An 11,028-nucleotide genomic window follows, 5' to 3' on the forward strand; every position below is an offset into this window, starting at 1 on the left:
TTGCCCTTTTTCTTGAAACTAGTGGTCTTGTTAACCATCAACACTTGATGCTCCTTCTTGATTTCTACCTCCGCAGCTTTGAGCATAGCGAAGAGCTCGAGAATTGTCTTATCCATCCCTTGCATATTATAGTTCATCACGAAGCGTTTGTAGCTTGGTGGCAGTGATTGAAGAACTCTGTCAATAACACTATCACCTGGAAGATTAACTCCCAAATGAGTCAAGTGGTTATGATACCCAGACATTCCGAGTATGTGTTCACTGACAGAACTGTTCTCCTCCATCTTGCAGCTATAGAACTTGTTGGAGACTTCATATCTCTCAACTCGGGCATTTGCTTAAAATATTAACATCAATTCCTGGAACATCTCATATGGTCCATGACTTTCAAAACATCTTTGAAGTCCCGATTCTAAGCCGTAAAGCATGGCACACTGAACTATCGAGTAATCATCAGATCAAGCTTGCCAGACGTTCATAACATCAGCATCTGCTCCTGTGGCAGGCCTTTCACCTAGCGGTGCATCAAGGACATAATCCTTCTGTGCAGTAATGAGGATAATCCTCAAGTTACGGACCCAGTCCATGTAGTTGCTACCATCATCTTTCAACTTAGCTTTCTCTAGGAACGCATTAATATTCAGGGGAACGGAAGCACGGGCCATTGATCTACAACATAGATAAGCAAAAACTATCAGGACTAAGTTCATGATAAATTAAGTTCAATTAATCATATTACTTAAGAACTCCCACTTAGATAGACATCCCTCGAGTCATCTAAATGATCACGTGATCCAAATCAAGTAAACCATGTCCGATCATCACGTGAGATGGAGTAGTCTTCAATGGTGAACATCTCTATGTTGATCATATCTACTATATGATTCACGTTCGACCTTTCGGTCTCAAGTGTGCCGAGGCCATGTCTGTACATGCTAGGCTCGTCAAGTTTAACCTGAGTATTCCGCATGTGCAAAACTGTCTTGCACCCGTTGTATGTGAACGTAGAGCCTATCACACCCGATCATCAGGTGGTGTCTCAGCACGACGAACTGTCGCAACGGTGCATACTCAGGGAGAACGCTTATACCTTGAAATTTTAGTAAGGGATCATCTTATAATGCTACCACCGTATTAAGCAAAATAAGATGCATAAAAGATAAACATCACATGCAATCAAAATATGTGAAATGATATTGCCATCATCATCTTGTGCTTTTGATCTCCATCTCCAAAGCATCGTCATGATCACCACCGTCACCGGCTTGACACCTTGATCTCCATCGTAGCGTCGTGGTCGTCTTGCCAACTATTGCTTCTACAACTATCGCTAATGCATAGTGATAAAGTAGAGCAATTACATGGCGTTTGCATTTCATACAATAAAGAGACAACCATAAGGCTACTGCCGGTTGCCAGTAACTGCTACAAAACATGAGCATCTCATACAATAATGTATATCACATCATGTCTTGACCATATCACATCACAACATGCCCTGCAAGAAAAGTTAGACGTCCTCTACTTTGTTGTTGCAAGTTTTACGGGGCTGCTACGGGCTTCTAGCAAGAACCATTCTTACCTACGCATCAAAACCACAATGGTGATTTATCAAGTTTGCTATTTTAACCTTCAAAAAGGACCGGCCGCAGTGAAATTCGATTCAACTAAAGTTGGAGAAATAGACGCCCGCCAACGACCTTTATGCAAAACTAGTTGCATGTCTGTCGGTGGAACCGGTCTCATGAACGTGGTCATGTAAGGTTGGTCCGGGCCGCTTCATCCAACAATACAGCAGAATCAAAATAAGACATTGGTGGTAATCAGTATGGCCATCACCGCCCACAACTCTTTGTGTTCTACTCGTGCATATCATCTACGCATAGACCTGGCTTTGATTCCACTGTTGGGAAACGTAGCATGCAATTTCAAAAAAAATCCTACGCTCACGCAAGATCTACCTAGGAGATGCATAGCAACGAGAGGGGAGAGTGTATCAATGTACCCTTGTAGACCGAAAGCGGAAGCGTTTGACAACGCAGTTGATGTAGTCGAACTTCTTCTCATTCCGACCGATCAAGCACCGAACGTACGGCACCTCCGAGATCTGCAAACGTTCAGCTCCATGACGTCCCTCAAACTCTTGATCGAGCAAAGTGTCGAGGGAGAGTTCCGTCAGCATGATGGCGTGGTGACGGTGATGGTGAAGTGATCCACGCAGGGCTTCTCCTAAGGACCATGAAGATATGACCGGAGGCGTAAATTGTGGAGGGGGCGCCACACACGGCTAGGAATCAATGTTGTGTCTTCTAGCGGTGCCCTCCCCCCCCGCACATATATATAGGTGGGAGAGGGAGGGGAGCAGCAAGGGGATCCCCAAGTAGAAGGGATCCTACTTGGGCGCCTCCTCCAAGTCGGCCTCCCTCCTTCCATAAGGATTGGAGGGGGAAGGAAAGAAAGGGGGAGGGAAGGAAAAGGGGGAGGCCGAATCCTACCTTTTCCTTCTCCCTTCCCTCCTTTCCTTCTCCTCCTATTTCGGCCTATAGGGGGGCGCACCAGCCTCTTAGGGGCTGGTCTGTCCCTCTCTTGGCCCATTAGGCCCATATAGTTTGCCGGGGAATGCCCGGAACCCCTTCCGTTGACCCGATACGTACCCGGTACCCCTGGAACACTTCCGGTGTCCGAATACTATCGTCCTATATATGAATCTTTACCTCTCGACCATTTCGAGACTCCTCGTCATGTCCATGATCTCATCCGGGAGTCTGAACAACATTCGGTCACCAAATCACATAACTCATATAATACAAAATCACATCGAACGTTAAGCGTGCGGACCCAACGGGTTCGAGAACTATGTAGACATGACCAAGACACCTCTCTGGTCAATAACCAACAGAGGAACCTGGATGCTCATATTAGTTCCCACATATTCTATGAAGATCTTTATCGCTCGTACCGTAATGACAACATACGTTATTCCCTTTGTCATCGGTATGTTACTTGCCCGAGATTCGATCGTCGGTATCTTCATACCTAGTTCAATCTCGTTACCGGCAAATCTCTTTACTCGTTCCATAATACATCATCCCGTAACTAACTCATTAGTCACATTGCTTGCAAGGCTTCTTATGATGTGAACTACCGAGAGGGCCCAGTGATACATCTCCGATACCTGGAGTGACAGATCCTAATCTCGATCTATGCCAACCCAACAAACACCTTCAGAGATACCTGTAGAGCATTTTTATAATCACCCATTTACATTGTGACTTTTGATAGCACACAAGGTATTCCTCCGGTATGCGGGAGTTGCATAATCTCATAGTGAAAGGAATATGTATATGACTTGAAGAAATCTATAGCAATAAAACTGAACGATCAATATGCTAAGCTAACGGATGGGTCATGTCCATCACATCATTCTCCTAATGATGTGATCCTGTTCATCAAATGACAACACATGCCTATGGTTAGGAAACTTAACCATCTTTGATTAACGAGCTAGTCTAGTAGAGGCTTACTAGGGACACAGTGTTTTGTCTATGTAGTCACACATGTATCAAGTTTCCGGTTAATACAATTCTAGCATGAATAATAAACATTTATCATTATATAAGGAAATATAAATAACAACTTTATTATTACCTCTAGGGCATATTTCCTTCAAGAAGACACAACAAAGCCCAAGAGAACTAGCTTGTCAACACAAAAAATGCATTTCTCCATGTTAGCATAAAGTCGCTCGTTTCTAAGAACTTGCAAAACGTCCCTAAGATGGGTGACATGATCTTTGAGAGATTTGCTAAACACAAGTATATCATCAAAGTAGACCACAACAAATACACTAATGTATGGACGAAGAACATAATGCATGACATGCATGAAAGTGTCGGGTGCTTCTGATAAGCCCATAGGCATAACTAACCACTCATACAATCAAAATTTAGTTTTGAAAGCGGTTTTCCATTCATCACCTTGTTGTATGCGGATGTGATAATAGCCACTTTTAAGACCAATTTCTGATAAAATGGTGGCGTCGTTAAGCTCATATAGCATATCGTCAAGGTGTTCAATGGGATGCCTATAGCGAACGGTGATAGCATTGATGGGACGACAATCGAAACACATGCGAAAATTACCATCTTTCTTATGCACAAAAATAACTGGAATGACACAAGGACTGAAGCTTTCACGCACATGTCCATTGTCAATGAGGTGTTGTGCTTGCCTTGGTATCTTCTTAGTTTCTTCCTGGTTGACGCGGTATGGAGCCTTTATCGGTAGGGGTGCACCGGGGATAAGGTCGATGCGGTGCTCGATGCCCCGTAGAGGAGGAAGGCCGGGAGGTAACTCATCGGGGAAAACATCCGCGAACTCCCGCAACAAATTAGACAATGATGACCCACGAGTGTAGGGGATAAATCGTAGTCCTTTCGGTAAGTAAGAGTGTCAAACCCAACGAGGAGCGGAAGGAAATGACAAGCGGTTTTCAGCAAGGTATTTTCTGCAAGCACTGATATTATCGGTAACAGATAGTCTGATAGTAAGATAATTCATAACGGGTAACAAGTAACAAGTGTAACAAAGGTGTAGCAAGGTGGCCCAATCTTTTTTATAGCGAAGGATAAGCTTGGATGAACTCTTATATAAAGCAAAGCGCTCCCGAGTACACATGGGAATTATTATCTAGCTAGTTTTCATCATGCTCATATGATTCACGTTTGTTACTTTGATAATTTGATATGTGGGTGGGTTGGTGCTTGGGTGATGTCCTTACTTGGACAAGCCTCCCACTTATTATTAACCCCTCTTGCAAGCATCTGCAACTACGAAAGAAAAATTAAGATAAATCTAATGAAAGCACAAGTGCTCCCTGGGTGATTTTGGTAATTAATGTCAACATATCTCTTGTTGGACTAATATTTTCATCTAGTATATTTAAGAAAGTTCAACAAAGGTGTGGCATGGACAAGAGGATGTGGAACCCCTTCAAGGTGCTAAGGACTAAGATTGGCACGCCCCCAGGCTTGTGGCCACCTGGTGGGTCCCCTTCTGTTGTTTCTTCGCCCAATATTTTATATATATTCCAAAACGATTCTCCGTAAAGTTTCAGGACATTTGGAGTTGTACAGAATAGGTATCTCAGATTTGCTCCTTTCCAGTCCAGAATTCCAGTTGCCGGCATTCTCCCTCTTCATGTAAACCATGTAAAATAAGAAGAAAAGGCATAACAATTGTATCTTAAAGTGTAAAACAACCCATAATGCAATAAATATCAACATAAAAACATGACGCAAAATGGACGTATCAACTCCCCCAAGCTTAGACCTCGCTTGTCCTCAAGTGAAAGCCGAAATCTATAATCATGTCCACATGTTTAAAGATAGAGGTGCCGGTAAAATAAAACACGGACATGAGGGCATCATGATCATCCTTAGAACAACAACATATTGCCATATAACTTCTTATGCCAAAGTGATAATTCATTCACAAGGTAAAGTATGAAGCAAAAACTTTATTGAAAATTAACTAACTATGTTCTCGGTCATTGAAGCAATTGCAATTTTTCATAACATCAGAAAGAGTCAATGTAAGAGCTCTTATTTAGCAAGTTCACATACTCAACCATTATTTAATCTATCGTAATTGCTAACGCTCACGCGATACTTATGAGATCAAAGCTTCAATTAGACACATAGGAAGATAGGGGCTTATAGTTTCGCCTCCCACCAGTTGCCTCAAGGGTAAAGTCAATAATAATAATTTATGATCACCTACATCCGAGTGGATATGTGAGTCTTGATCTTTCCCCAACACGAAGTGCTTGCCAAAAATACAAAATATAAAAGGAAGGGTCAAGATCACCATGACTCTTGCATAAAGGTAGAAAGTAAATATAAAAGATAAGCCCTTCACAGAGGGAAGCAGAGGTTGTCATGCGCTTTTATGTGGATGCGTGAAATCTTAATGCAAAAGAATGTCACTTTATATTGCCGTTTGTGATAAAGAACTTTATTATGCAGTCTGTCGCTTTTATTTCTTCCCCATCACAAGTTCGTATAAAGCTTATTTTCCTCACACTAAATGATCATACATATTTAGATAGCAATTTTTATTGCTTGCATCGATGACAACTTACTTGAAGGATCTTACTCAATCCATAGGTAGATATAGTGGACTCTCATGGCAAAACTGGGTTAAAGGTTTTGGATGCACAAGTAGTATCTCTACTTAGTGCGGAATTTTTGGCTAGCATAGGATGAGAAGCAAGCTCAACATATTGGAGGATCCATGCCAATATAACTTCTATTCGGATATAAGGGAACATAACATATTATGTTGTCTTCCTTGTTTAACATCAACTTATTAGCATATAATATTTTAATGAGTGCTCACAAGCACGAAAGATGTCCAAGATGGTGTATTTATATGTGAAACCTCTTTTTTTTTATTACTTCCTATTAATTGCAACAATGACCAATACTATGTTTGTCAACCCTCAGCAAATTTCATGCATCATACTTCTTATATGTGGTCATCACTCTCCATAAGATTATTATATAATATTTTTATTTCTTTTCCAAGATAAAAGCAATAAAGCAAAACCCTCAACTCAAAACTAATTGCTATTATATAACTCTCGCACTCGATTACATAGATAGAACACAAAGCAAAACGCAAAGACTAGATCATATTAAAAGTTTTATTCTACTAGATCAAGATTTAACTAAAAGGGTCGAACTAAGATAAACGATCAAGATAAAGGTGTGATGGTGATACGATACCGGGGCACCTCCCCCAAGCTTGGCATAAGCCAAGGGGAGTGCCCATACCCATGTACTCAAGTCTCCTTATTTGGAGGTGGTGGTGATGGAGTTGATGATGCGGCGGCGAGCTTCTCCAGCTTACGTTTGAGGATGAACCTTTCCTCCCTCAAGTCATCATTTTGTTTCTCAAGCTTCAATATCTTTTTGCATAATGTCGCCTTAATTTCCTACAGAAAAAGGGAAGGGATAAATTGAACCTTAGATTTGCTTGATCCGTTCGGCAGGCTTGACTTCTTGAACTCCACGTGCATATCCCCTGGTTGAGGTAGGGGGACATCGTCTTCCTCTGAGCTCTCATCTTTTGCCTCCTCCGGGTTGAAATCTTGCTCCTCATCCGTGGACCATAGGTAGGGATAAATCTCCCCAAAGATCTTTGGATTCGTAGTATAATGGGAAACATCGCTCTTTCCATAGTAATCTTGCAACGACATACTTTCAGATCTGTCAGAAAAAAAGATCAAAACAAGAACAGAGGATATTGTCGTAATACAGTGGTCAAAACCTTCAGGAGATTATATAAGAATTTTTACCATGCAAAACAAGTATTCTCGGAGAAAACAGAGTACAAGAGGTACACGAGGTGGCCACAAGCTCAGGAGGTGGGACCAGGAGGGTAGGGCGCGCCCCCCAGGCTTATCGCCTGCTCGTGCACTTTTAAGACTACTTTTATTTTCCTAATTTTCTAAATATTCCAAAACGGAGTAAAATTGCTTTTGGGAAACTTTTGGAGTCGGTTTACTTACCGTATACCTATTCCTTTTTAGGGTTCTGGAGCATTATGCAAGGTTTCCTTTATGTACTCCTCTGGTGTTATTGAATGAATAATATTAGTTTTAACATTTATGGGCGTACCTGAGATATAATGTTTGATTCTTTGCCCATTCACCACCTTCGAGTTGTTGCCTTAGGCATTGTTGATCTTGATGGCACCGGAACTATAAATTCTTTGATAATGTAAGGCCCTTCCCATTTGGAGAGAAGTTTTCTTGCAAAAATCTTAAACGAGAATTGTATAGCAAGACATGGTCACCTACATTAAATTCCTGCTTTTGTATTCTTTTGTCATGCCATATTTAAACTTTTCTTTAAACAGTTTGGCATTTCATAAGCTTGGGCTCTCCATTCATCAAGTGAGCTAATGTCAAATAACCTCTTTTCACCGGCAAGTTTGAAATCATAGTTGAGCTCTTTAATTGCCTAATAAGCTTTATGTTCTAATTCGAGAGGTAAGTGACATGCTTTCCCATAAACCGTTTTATAGGGAGACATACCCATAGGATTTCTATAAGCAGTTCTATAAGCCCGTAATGCATCATCAAGTTTCTTAGACCAATTCCTTCTAGATCTATTCACAGTCTTTTGCAAGATCAATTTTATTTCTCTATTATTTAATTCTACTTGATCACTAGACTGAGGATGATATGGAGATGCAATTCTACGGTTAACATCATAATTAGAAAGCAATTTACGGAAAGCACCATGAATAAAATGTGAACCACCATCAGTCATTAAATATCTAGGGACTCCAAACCTCGGGAAAATAACTTTTTAAAGCATTTTAATAGAAGTGTTGTGATCAGCACTACTAGTTGGAATAGCTTCTACCCACTTAGTAACGTAATCAACAACAACTAAAATATGAGTATACCCATTAGAGGAAGGAAAAGACCCCATATAATCAAATCCCCAAACATCAAATGGTTCAATAACAAGTGAATAATTCATAGGTATTTCCTGACGTCTACTTATGTTACCAATACTTTGACATTCATCACAAGACAGGACAAACTTTTGAGCATCTTTGAAAAGAGTAGGTGTCGGTGTCAAAACCGGTAGTTCTCGGGTAGGGGGCCCCGAGCTGTGGGTCTAGGATCAATGGGGAACAAGGGACGAAGAACACCGTGTTTACCCAGGTTTGGGCCCTCTCTAGGAGGTAAAACCCTACGTCCTGCTTGATCTTATTGATGTGTAAGGTATGTCACATTGTCGATCTACCTCGAGATCAGGCGAACAAAAATATTACTCTAAATAACAGCAAGAAAATCCCAATAAAAGAAAATGATGCTCCAAGCAAAACTCATACCATGTGGTGAATAAAAACATAGCTCCAAGTAAAGTTACCGATGAACGAAGACGAAAGAGGGGATGCCATCCGGGGCATCCCCAAGCTTGGTTGCTTGGGTATCCCTTGAATATTACCTTGGGGTGCCTTGGGCATCCCCAAGCTTAGGCTCTTGCCACTCCTTATTCCATAGTCCATCAAAACTTAACCCAAAACTTGAAAACTTCACAACACAAAACTTAACGGAACTTTGTGAGATGGGTTAGTATGATAAAGACAAATCATTCACTTTGGTACTGTCAAGACAAGATCCAAAATTGTTCTCACACAATGCCTACTGTAGCATATCATTTTGACAATTTATATAGACCAATATAATCCATAGAAACTAGAGAACAAGCAAACTATGCATCAAAAGAAGAATCTTTCAAAAACAGAACAGTCTATAATGATATGAACAAGAACCATACTTCTGTTACTCCAAATATTCTGAAAAATTAGGAAAATATGGGAAATTTCTATATCAATATTCTGTAAAAAAAATTAGAAGTTTTTGACTCTCCGGTGATTTTTAACAATTCTGTGACTGGGCGCAAAAGTTTCTGTTTTTGGACAGAATTGAATCAACTATCATCCACACTATCCCAAAGGCTTTACTTGGCACTTTATTGAAACAAAAGCTATAAAACATGGTTAATACAGTAGCATAATCATGTGAACACACAAAAACAGTAGGCATGATGCTCACACGAAAGATAAGAAATGAAACACAAAGAGAGCGTCATGAAGCATATGACTAGCACATTTAAGTCTAACCCACTTCCTATGCCTAGGGATTTTGTGAGCAAACAATTTATGGGAGAAAGAATCAACTAGCATAGGAAGGCAAAACAAGCATAACTTCAAGATTTTCAACACATAGAGAGGAAACTTGATATTATTGCAATTCCTAGAAGCATATATTCCTCCCTCATAATAATTTTCAGTAGCATCATGAATGAATTCAACAAGATAACCATCACATAAATCATTCTTTTCATGATCTACAAGCATAAATTTTTTACCACTCACCACATAAGCAAAATTCTTCTCATTCATAGTAGTGGGAGGAGCCAAATCAACGAAAAAACTATCATATGATACTTCATTCACATAATCAATTTGAGCATTCAAATAATGATGACAAGTTTCATGGATATCATTATTCTTTATAGCATACATGTCATCACAATAATCATCATAGATAGGAGGCATGCTTTCATCATAGTAAATATTCTCATCAAAACTTGGGGGACTAAAAATATCATCTTCATCAAACATAGCATCCCCAAGCTTGTGGCTTTGCATATCATTAGCATCATGGATATTCAAAGAGTTCATACTAACAACAGTGCAATCATGCTCATCATACAAAAATTTAGTGCCAAACATCTTATAGATTTCTTCTTCTAACACTTGGGCACAATTTTCCTTTCCGTCATTTTCACTGAAGACATTAAAAAGATGAAGCACAGGAGGCAACCTCAATTCCATTTTTTTGTAGTTTTCTTTTATAAACTAAACTAGTGATAAAACAAGAAACTAAAAGATTCGATTGCAAGATCTAAAGATATACCTTCAAGCACTAACCTCCCCGGCAACGACGCCAGAAAAGAGCTTCATGTCTACTACGCAACCTTCTTCTTGTAGACTCGTGTTGGGCCTCCAAGCGCAGAGTTTTGTAGGATAGTAGTAAATTTCCCAGGTGGATGACCTAAGGTTTATCAATCTGTGGGAGGCGTAGGATGAATATGGTCTCTCTCAAACAACCCTGCAACCAAATAACAAAGAGTCTCTTGTGTCCTCAACACACCCAGTACAATGGTAAATTGTATAGGTGCACTAGTTCGGCGAAGAGATGGTGATACAAGTGCAATATGGATGGTAGACGTAGGTTTTTGTAATCTGAAGATATAAAAACAACAATGTAGCAAGTAGTAAAAGTGAGCAAAAACGGTATTGCAATGCTTGGAAACAAGGAATAGGGTTCATACTTTAACTAGTGCAAGTTCTCTCAACAATGATAACATAATTAGATCATATAACAATCCCTCAACATGCAACAAAGAGTCACTCCAAAGTCACTAATAGAGGAGA

Source organism: Triticum aestivum, chromosome 7D (assembly GCF_018294505.1).
Source record: "Triticum aestivum cultivar Chinese Spring chromosome 7D, IWGSC CS RefSeq v2.1, whole genome shotgun sequence".
Taxonomy (NCBI): domain Eukaryota; kingdom Viridiplantae; phylum Streptophyta; class Magnoliopsida; order Poales; family Poaceae; genus Triticum; species Triticum aestivum.